Genomic DNA, 10044 nt, shown 5'->3' on the forward strand with positions numbered 1-10044 from the left:
TTTTATTGCTTATTTAATGAGCACAGCATTTTTCAGCTGTGCGAGCATAATTGCAAAAGGGTTTTCTAATGATCAATTAGACTTTAAAATTATAAACTTGGATTAGTTAATACAACGTGCCATTGGAAAACAGGAGTGATGGTTGCTGATAATGGGCCTCTGTATGCCTGTCTAGATATTCCATTAAAAAAAATCAGCTGTTTCCAGCTACAATAGTAATTTACAACATTAACCATGTCTACACTGTATTTCTGATCAAGTTGATGTTATTTTAATGGACAAAAATAGCTTTTCTTTCAAAAACAAGGACATTTCTAAGTGACCCAAAACTTTTGAACGGCAGTGTACATAGACATGGAATTACTGGCCACTTTAATAATATTAACATACTGCTTTACCCATCTCATATGTACAGTTGAAGTCGGAAGTTTACATACACCTTAGCCAAATAAGTTAACTCAGTTCTTCACAATTCCTGACATTTAATCCTAGTAAAAATTCCCTATTGTAGATCAGTTAGGATCACCACTTTATTTTAAGAATGTGAAATGTCAGAATAATAGTAGATAATTATTTATTTCAGCTTTTATTTCTTTCATCACATTCCAAGTTGGTCAGAAGTTTACATACACTCAATAAGTATTTGGTAGCATTGCCTTTAAATAGGGTCAAACGTTTCGGGTAGCCTTCCACAAGCTTTCCACAATAAGTTGGGTGAATTATGGCCCATTCCTCCTGACAGAGCTGGTGTAACTGAGTCAGGTTTCTAGGTCTCCTTGCTCACACACGCTTTTACAGTTCTGCCCATAAATGTTCTATAGGATTGAGGGCAGGGTTTTGTGATGGACACAACAATACCTTGACTTTGTTGTCCTTAAGCCATCTTGCCACAACTTTGGAAGTATGTTTGGGGTCATTTTCCATTTGCGACCAAGCTTTAACTTTCTGACTGATGTCTTGAGATGTTGCTTCAATATATCCCCATATTTTTCCTGCGTCATGATGCCATCTATTTTGTGAAGTGTGTCAGTCCCTCCTGGAGCAAAGCACCCCACAACATGATGCTGCCACCCCCGTGCGTCACGGTTGGGATGGTGTTCTTCAGCTTGCAAGCATCCCCCTTTTTCCTCCAAACATAAAGATGGTCATTATGGCGAAACAGTTCTATTTTTGGTTCATCAGACCAGAGGACATTTCTCCAAAATGTACGATCTTTGACCCACGTGCAGTTGCAAACCTTAGTCTGGCTTCTTTATGGTGGTTTTGGAGCAGTGGCTTCTTCCTTGCTGAGCGGCCTTTCAGGTCATGTCGATTATAGATACTTTTGTACCCGTTTCCTCCAGCAACCTCACAGGGTCCTTTGCTCTTGTTCTGGGATTGGGATCCCCATTGTTCCTGTTCCCAAGAAAGCTAAGGTAACTGAGCTAAACGACTACCGCCCCGTAGCACTCACTTCCGTCATCATGAAGTGCTTTGAGAGACTAGTCAAGGACCATATCACCTCCACCCTACCTGACACCCTAGACCCACTCCAATTTGCTTACCGCCCAAATAGGTCCACAGACGATGCAATCTCAACCACACTGCACACTGCCCTAACCCACCTGGACAAGAGGAATACCTATGTGAGAATGCTGTTCATCGACTACAGCTCGGCATTCAACACCATAGTACCCTCCAAGCTCGTCATCAAGCTCGAGACCCTGGGTCTCGACCCCGCCCTGTGCAACTGGGTACTGGACTTCCTGACGGGCCGCCCCCAGGTGGTGAGGGTAGGCAACAACATCTCCTCCCCGCTGATCCTCAACACGGGGGCCCCACAAGGGTGCGTTCTGAGCCCTCTCCTGTACTCCCTGTTCACCCACGACTGCGTGGCCACCAACTCAATCATCAAGTTTGCGGACGACACAACAGTGGTAGGCTTGATTACCAACAACGACGAGACGGCCTACAGGGAGGAGGTGAGGGCCCTCGGAGTGTGGTGTCAGGAAAATAACCTCACACTCAACGTCAACAAAACTAAGGAGATGATTGTGGACTTCAGGAAACAGCAGAGGGAACACCCCTATCCACATCGATGGAACAGTAGTGGAGAGGGTAGCAAGTTTTAAGTTCCTCAGCATACACATCACAGACAAACTGAATTGGTCCACTCACACTGACAGCGTCGTGAAGAAGGCGCAGCAGCGCCTCTTCAACCTCAGGAGGCTGAAGAAATTCGGCTTGTCACCAAAAGCACTCACAAACTTCTACAGATGCACAATCGAGAGCATCCTGGCGGGCTGTATCACCGCCTGGTACGGCAACTGCTCCGCCCTCAACCGTAAGGCTCTCCAGAGGGTAGTGAGGTCTGCACAACGCATCACCGGGGCAAACTACCTGCCCTCCAGGACACCTACACCACCCGATGTTACAGGAAGGCCATAAAGATCATCAAGGACATCAACCACCCGAACCACTGCCTGTTCACCCCGCTATCATCCAGAAGGCGAGGTCAGTACAGGTGCATCAAAGCTGGGACTGAGAGACTGAAAAACAGCTTCTATCTCAAGGCTATCAGACTGTTAAACAGCCACCATTGAGAGGCTGCTGCCAACACACTGTCATTGACACTGACCCAACTCCAGCCACTTTGATAATGGGAATTGATGGGAAATGATGTAAATATATCACTAGCCACTTTAAACAATGCTACCTTATATAATGTTACTTACCCTACATTATTCATCTCATATGCATACGTATATACTGTACTCTACATCATCGACTGCATCCTTATGTAATACATGTATCACTAGCCACTTTAACTATGCCACTTTGTTTACTTTGTCTACATACTCATCTCATATGTATATACTGTACTCGATACCATCTACTGTATGCTGCTCTGTACCATCACTCACTCATATATCCTTATGTACATATTCTTTATCCCCTTACACTGTGTATAAGACAGTAGTTTTAGAATTGTTAGTTAGATTACTTGTTGGTTATCACTGCATTGTCGGAACTAGAAGCACAAGCATTTCGCTACACTCGCATTAACATCTGCTAACCATGTGTATGTGACAAATAAAATTTGATTTGATTTGCACTTTTCAGACCAAAGTACGTTCATCTCTAGGAGACAGAACGCATCTCCTTCCTGAGCGTTATAATGGCTGCTTGGTCCCATGGTGTTAATACTTGCGCACTATTGTTTGTACAGATGAACGTGGTACCTTCAAGCATTTGGAAATGGCTCCAATGATGAACCAGACTTGTGGTGGTCTACAATTTTCTTTCTGGAGTCTTTGCCGATTTCTTTTGATTTTCCAATGGTGTCAAGCAAAGAGGCACTGAGTTTGAAGGAAGGCCTTGAAATACATCCACAGATACACCTCCAATTGACTCAAATGATGTCAATTAGCCAGAATTATCAGAAGCTTCTAAAGCCATGACATATGTTTCTGAAATTTTCCAAGCCGTTTAAAGGCACAGTCAACTTATTGTACGTAAACTTCTGAACCACTGGAATTGTGATACAGTTAATTATAAGTGAAATAGTCTGTCTGTAAACAATTGTTGGAAAAATTACTTGTGTCATGCACAAAGTACATGTCCTAACCGACTTGCCAACACTATAGTTTGTTAACAAGAAATTTGTGGAGAGGTGGAAAAACAAGTTAATGACTCCAAGTATGTGAACTTCCGACTTCAACTGTATATACTGTATTCTGTTCTATTGTATTTTAATCAACACCACTCCGACATTGCTTGTCGTAATATCTTTATTACATTATTTTACTCTTAGATTTGTCTATTGCTGTGAATTGGTGGATACTACCATACTTTTGACAGGACATTCTGCCGCTTGGATCAACTCCTGAAGTTCATCTGTGGAGGCAAGACCTTTGCTTTGCTCAATTATCTTTTGCTCAAATGCAGTTGGCCATCACTCCAAAAACCTCGCTGAAGTGGTATCTCCAAATAGTCACAAAATCATTTTCAGTCTGCAAAAGATAAAATGGCACATACAGACAGAACAAAACATTGGTTTTATGCAAGCAAGCTTATTTGCCAACATGCCACATATACTCTAACACTTGAGGTTGACAACAGTATTAAAACATGCATTACTTTGTCAGCTTGATGGCTACATTCTGCCCTGGTTTGCTATGTCAATTGGTCCAAATGTATAGCTGTATTTTACACCTGTTGTCCAAGTCTACTGTAACTACATATCGTTACTACTTGTACATTGATTTTGTATCTTTAGTTCAACTATTTTGAAATGTTGAACTTGAAGAGCTTACCAGGCCCTTCATATCCATGAACCGTGGAAATTCAGCCAGCAACTCGCAGCATTTACTTGGGTCATGAGTCATCTTCCGTCTGTATGCAAATGTCATCTTCATCTTCTGCTTGATGGTGGCTTCATCAGAAGAATGCTTCATTAGGGAAATGGCCTGCCTGCGCTGTTCATCACCCAGGGTAATCTCTGGACGGGTTGAAGTTCCTCTCTCAGCTGTTGAGCCACCGCTGAACGATTGGCTGAATGGTCGTTTCTCAGATTAATCTGAATTCCTCTGGATGGTATTGATTTCCAGTTTGAGGGTCAAAATAATGTTCCTTGAAGAAAATGAGAACACATTCACTCACCTAAACACAATGGAAAAGTCACAGCAACACTTTGCTCACATACATTAACCCTCCTAATCAGACAACAATTGCAAGTTGTGTAACATGCAATCCAAGACCCAAATGCATGCAAAATGTGGACTATGCAAAAAACATTTTGGCCAATTAATACTCACATATCCTTTGGTTTTTTTGGGGTCCTTGAGGTGAGGGAACAAGGTGACAATTCCTTGAGCATGTCACCCTCAACTGGCGTGGTGTTGATGTCCTGACAACAAGAGAAATTGATTAATCCATTTGCAATGAATCCCCGTGTTGGTGCCGGTCGCTATAATTGCAACATTAATCTGAAATACAGCCTAGATACAGATAGCTTTCTTGCGTGCCTGGTTTAGTGCTTACCCATGAGTCTGTCATCTCTGCTGTGGGAATATTAATCATCTTTCGTCTGGTGCCATCAGTCAGCCCTTTGGTTCGAGAGTATTCCTTGATGACAAGATCGCCACCAGATTTCTTCAGTATGTTTTGGATTAACTATGAAAATAAAATGACGAAGCACAATCCAGAACCACCCTTACTCACTCTTATCAGACACTTCAGGTAAAAATGTATACACTGGATTACATCTCCCAACTATCAGCTGATATACAGAGGATTAGTTAAGAGAAAGAGAGGTTAGCAATTAATGATTATTAACAGAGGCTCATTACATTACACTCAGAAACGTACATGTTTAGCTTCATCCTCAGCTCTCGGTCGTTTTCTTGAAGGGCTTCCATCATCGCTCAGAATGACAGTATCATCCTACTCAATGGACAAGATCTCCAACAAGGAACTGGCAAAGGAGGAAGTCATCTGGAAAGATACTGTCACACAAAGTGGTTGATTATCACAATATATACAAAGGGACTACCCCAAGGGAGAAGCTGACAGTTAAACCATCTAACTTTATCATTACTATGTGAGTTACAGTTTAACAGCAATCATTAGATATTTTATTGATCCCCAAGCGGAAATTCTGTTGTTATACTGTCTGTTAAAGGGGGCATTAATACATTTTTGCCTGTTTTATATCCCCCCCCTTTAGGAGCTTGTAGTTGATTACCCAAATAGTTTTTTTACATTGTATTTCTGAAAATTGGTTGTCACTTTTGCTGAATCATCACTTTCCTTTTACTGAATGCAATATGAACATGTATTAAAAAAACACTCCAAACCCACTAATATTACATAGTTTGTTTCCACTGTCCTATAACTCAATATTGCATATTTAGGTTGCAACTTTCAGACAAGGATTAAGTTCCCCTTTAACATCAACATTAGGATGGCTGTGTAACTCACATAATGATATGGACTCAAGAGAAACAGAAAAATGTGTGGAATTCCCCTTTAACTGATAAATAAATCTTAACATGGACTAAGAACACCCAATTTGGTTGTTTCTCTATGAACAATTATCATTTTGAGAGTGATAAACAAAAACTATGAAACTGAATTTTGTAGAAAAAAATGATATATTTTATAGGGCCGCCCTCAGAGTTGTTTAGTAACCATTATTTGACCAGGTATATTGGTAGAAAGCAGTGCACTACTTTATCTTGTACACTAAAGACCTGGGAAAGAGTTGCAGCAAAGAGTTGAAGGGGAGAGGAAAATAGAAAAATGAATAGCTCACGAAAAAGTAGCTCTCATGTTAGAAAAGATTGGAGACTGCTACTTTACAGGCTAGGCCTCCCACTAGCGGGACACCTGTCAACATCATCCGGTGAAGTTGGAGGGTGCATAATTCAAATAAATGATCATAATATTGAACATTTATGAACATACAAGTATCTTATATCGTTTAACATCTCTAGGGTAGGGCAGCATTCGGAATTTTGGATGAAAAGCATGCCCAAATGAAACGGCCTGCTACTCGGGCCCAGAAGATATGATATGCATATAACTGGTAGATTTGGATAGAATTCACTCTAAAGTTTCCAAAACTGTTAAAATACTTCTTGTGAGTATAACAGAACTGATTTGGCAGGCGAAAACCTGAGAAAAATCCATTTGGGAAGTTTTTTGTTGTTGTGGTTTTGTTGTTTTCTATTCAATGCCATTACAGTATCCATTGACTTAGGACTCAATTTGCAGTTCCTATGCCTTCCACTAGATGTCAACAGTCTTTAGAAATTGTTTCAGGCTTGAATTCTTATAAATGAGGGAGTAGGACCAGTCTGAATGTGTGGAACCTGATGTGTCACAGAGCTTTTTCATGCGCAATCCCGAGAGAGTGCATTTCTTGTTTACCTTTTATATTGACAACGTTATTGTCTGGTTGAAATATTATATATCATTTAGGCTAAAAACAACCTGTGGGTTGAATGTAAACATAATTTGACATGTTTCTATGAACTTTACGGATACAATTTGGACTTTTTTGTCTCCCTGTTTTGACTGCGTTTGAGCCTGTGGATTACTGAAGAAAACATGCGAACAAAACGGAGGTTTTTGGATATAAAGAGACTTTATCGAACAAAAGGAACACTTATTGAGTAAATGAATGTCTGCTGAGTGCAACCATATGAAGACCATCAAAGGTAAGGGATTCATTTTATCTCTATTTCTGAGTTTTGTAATGCTTCTGCTTGGCTGGTTACTGTTTGTAATAATTTGTCAACTGGGCTATGTTCTCAAATAATCACAAGGTATGCTTTCGCCGTAAATTATTTTTTTTAAATCTGACACCCTGGTTGGATTCACAAGAAGTTAATCTTTAAACCTATGTAAAATATGTTTTGTTTTCTGAATTTTTATAATGAGTATTTCTGTATTTGAATTTGGCGCTCTGCAATCTCATTGGACGTTGGCCAGATGGGACGCTAGCGTCCCACATACCCTAGAGAGGTTAAAAGCTTAGATTAGAATTTAATTTAACTGCATTGTCTGATTTACAATAGGCTTTACAGCGAAAGCATACCATGCGATTGTTTGAGGACGGCTTCCCACATATTTTTCAACCAGCATAGGCTTCACAAAATCACAAATATCGATTAAATAAATCACTTACTTTTCAAAATCTTCCTCGGTTTGCAATCCCAAGGGTCCCAGCTACAACATGAATGGTCATTTTGTTAGATAAAATCATTCTTTATATCCCAAAAAGTCAGTTTAGTTGGCGCCATCGATTTCAGTAATCCACTCGTTCAACTTACAAAGGAGTCCAAAAGCTACCGCTAAACTTTGTTCAAACAAGTCAAACTATGTTTCTATTTAATACTCAGGTACCCTCAAATGTAATCTATAATATTTCATACAGAAAGTAGTATGTATAATATAAAAGTAAAATTAGCAGGCGCGCCTCGTCTTCGTCGTGCACCGACAGAATGATTTTCCACTGGGACTCTTTGTACCAAAACTCCAAATTCTTCCTCGTTTTGGAATAAACAAGCCTAAAACAATGAAGAAAGACTGTTTACATCTAGTGGAAGCCATAGGAATTGCAATCTGGGAGCTGGAATTACATAGGACCCATAGCTTTCGATTATAAGAGCCTGGGACCTCAAAAGCATTTAAATTTCCGGTTGTTTTTTCTTTTGATTATTATTTTAACATTTCTACAAACTTCCAAGTGTTGTCTATCCAATGCTACCAATTATATGCATATCCTGGCTTCTGGGCCTGAGTAACAGGCAGTTTACTTTGGGCATGTCAATCAGGCAGAAATTCAGAAAAAAACGGTTAACAGACTGCTTAACAGACTGCTTAAATGGTCTACATTTAAGCAGTCTGTTAACTGTTCCGGTGTCTATATGGGTACACAGACTTAACACTTTCAGTCTTGATTTAACACTCTCAGTGTTAATTAAATTTTTTATAATACTGGTAAATTTGCTGTGTATTGAAATGCCGTTTTAATTGAAACACTGATGTCAGAGATACCAAAGATGACAACATTTGCATCAAATTTGTCAGGCATTAGGGTCCAACGTCAGTAAATATCAATTCATGCTCACTAAGGATGGGCTTCAGTTGATTATTTAGTTGTTGGGCTTTGAACTGCCAATAAGAACTCCGCTGACAGAGGCCTCCAATATGGTGGCCTGCCTGACAACATTAATATGTGATGACTTATTATATCTTCACCAACCCTTTCATGTCAGGGGCATCTCCATGCTTTCATGCTCAAGTTCCAAAAGCCTTGTGAGACAGAGGATGAAAGAAGAAATAGTAGGAGTTTCTAGAATCTGTCACCTACAGTGCCTTATTGCCCACAACCATTGACATTACAAAATGTTCCTCTTTCATTTCTCAAAAGTATCTTGAAGTAAAGAATAAAGGAAAACCTCAGAGTGTGAACCTGAAGATGGACTACTGCACTACCTGCCTCTTTTATATAAATACTGCATGGCCTGAGAGAAAATAGTCACGGGGAGACAATACTTCAGAGGGCTGGAGTGTTATGAAATGTTGATGTGCAAAAAACGAGTAATAACAAAGTGAAATGAATGAGCAAAAAATATATCAAAGTTATGGCCAAGAGTTTCAGAACAAAGGGAAACAAGACAGAAAAAGGAATGGAATTTGAGTGGATTAAAAAAAGCAAGAGGGAAAGTGAAAAAGCAAGAGAGAAGAGGAGATGAGAACCAGCAGGGATAAAAAAAGGAATAAAGTGATAATCCTGTCTGATCACAAGTTTTGTTGTCAGATCAGTTGCACCAGCTGATGTCAGCACACTTTATACAGCAGAATCCTCCATGGCACTGGGCTTCTCTCTGGGACTGAGGAGCTGTGTAGCAGGGAATGAGAAACAGAACAGAGAAATCTGTGTTCAATAGAGAGAGAGAGAGAACTGTGATTTAGAAGGCTGTAAGTACAGTAGGATTCCTCTATACCTCTCATATCAGAGCCTTCTAACTCCCTTTGCATCAACCACACATGTAATAACAAGATAACTGGTTTATTACTCACAGATGTAAAATCATGCTCATGAAAGGCATCCGCTGATACGGTGTATTTGTGGTGTGTATATGTACGTGATTGTGTGTGTGTGCGCATCTGTCGGTAGTAGAGAGAGGAAGGTCCTCAGTCCTCTCCTCCATTAGCAGTCAGTGTGTAATAGTGCTGGTGGACATGTGTTCACAGCAGATAACAGGGAACTGGCTGAGGAGGAAAGTCTGACAGACATCCTTAACAGACTGGCACTGATGTTCCACCACTGATCATTCTGTCTGGAGAGAGAGGCCCAAGGTAATACCTGAGAGAGAGGGGGAGAGAGAGAGAGATAACGAGAGTGAGACAGAGAGAGAGAAATGGGTAAGGAGGCTAAAAGGCAGAGAGATAGGAGGTAGTAGTTTTCGGATATCTTGGAAAGAAAAGGATGATGGTTTCTACATGGGCCACCGCATGGAGGAACATGTTGTAATTGCTGACCACAATGCG

At 40.4% G+C, this 10044-nt stretch overlaps 1 long non-coding RNA gene across 1 annotated transcript; it reads right to left on the reverse strand.

Moving 5' to 3' along the window:
* Nucleotides 1-3756: 3756 nt before the first annotated feature.
* Nucleotides 3757-6518, reverse strand: LOC115131103 (uncharacterized). Its single transcript, XR_003863886.2, has 5 exons — nucleotides 5350-6518; nucleotides 5023-5154; nucleotides 4797-4888; nucleotides 4296-4611; nucleotides 3757-3992 (listed from the first exon to the last, which is right to left on the reverse strand). It is a non-coding gene; the product is annotated as an uncharacterized LOC115131103 (long non-coding RNA).
* Nucleotides 6519-10044: the final 3526 nt, after the last annotated feature.

The sequence above is a fragment of the Oncorhynchus nerka genome, linkage group LG6, assembly GCF_034236695.1.
Source record: "Oncorhynchus nerka isolate Pitt River linkage group LG6, Oner_Uvic_2.0, whole genome shotgun sequence".
In the NCBI taxonomy this organism is placed as follows: Eukaryota; Metazoa; Chordata; class Actinopteri; order Salmoniformes; family Salmonidae; genus Oncorhynchus; species Oncorhynchus nerka.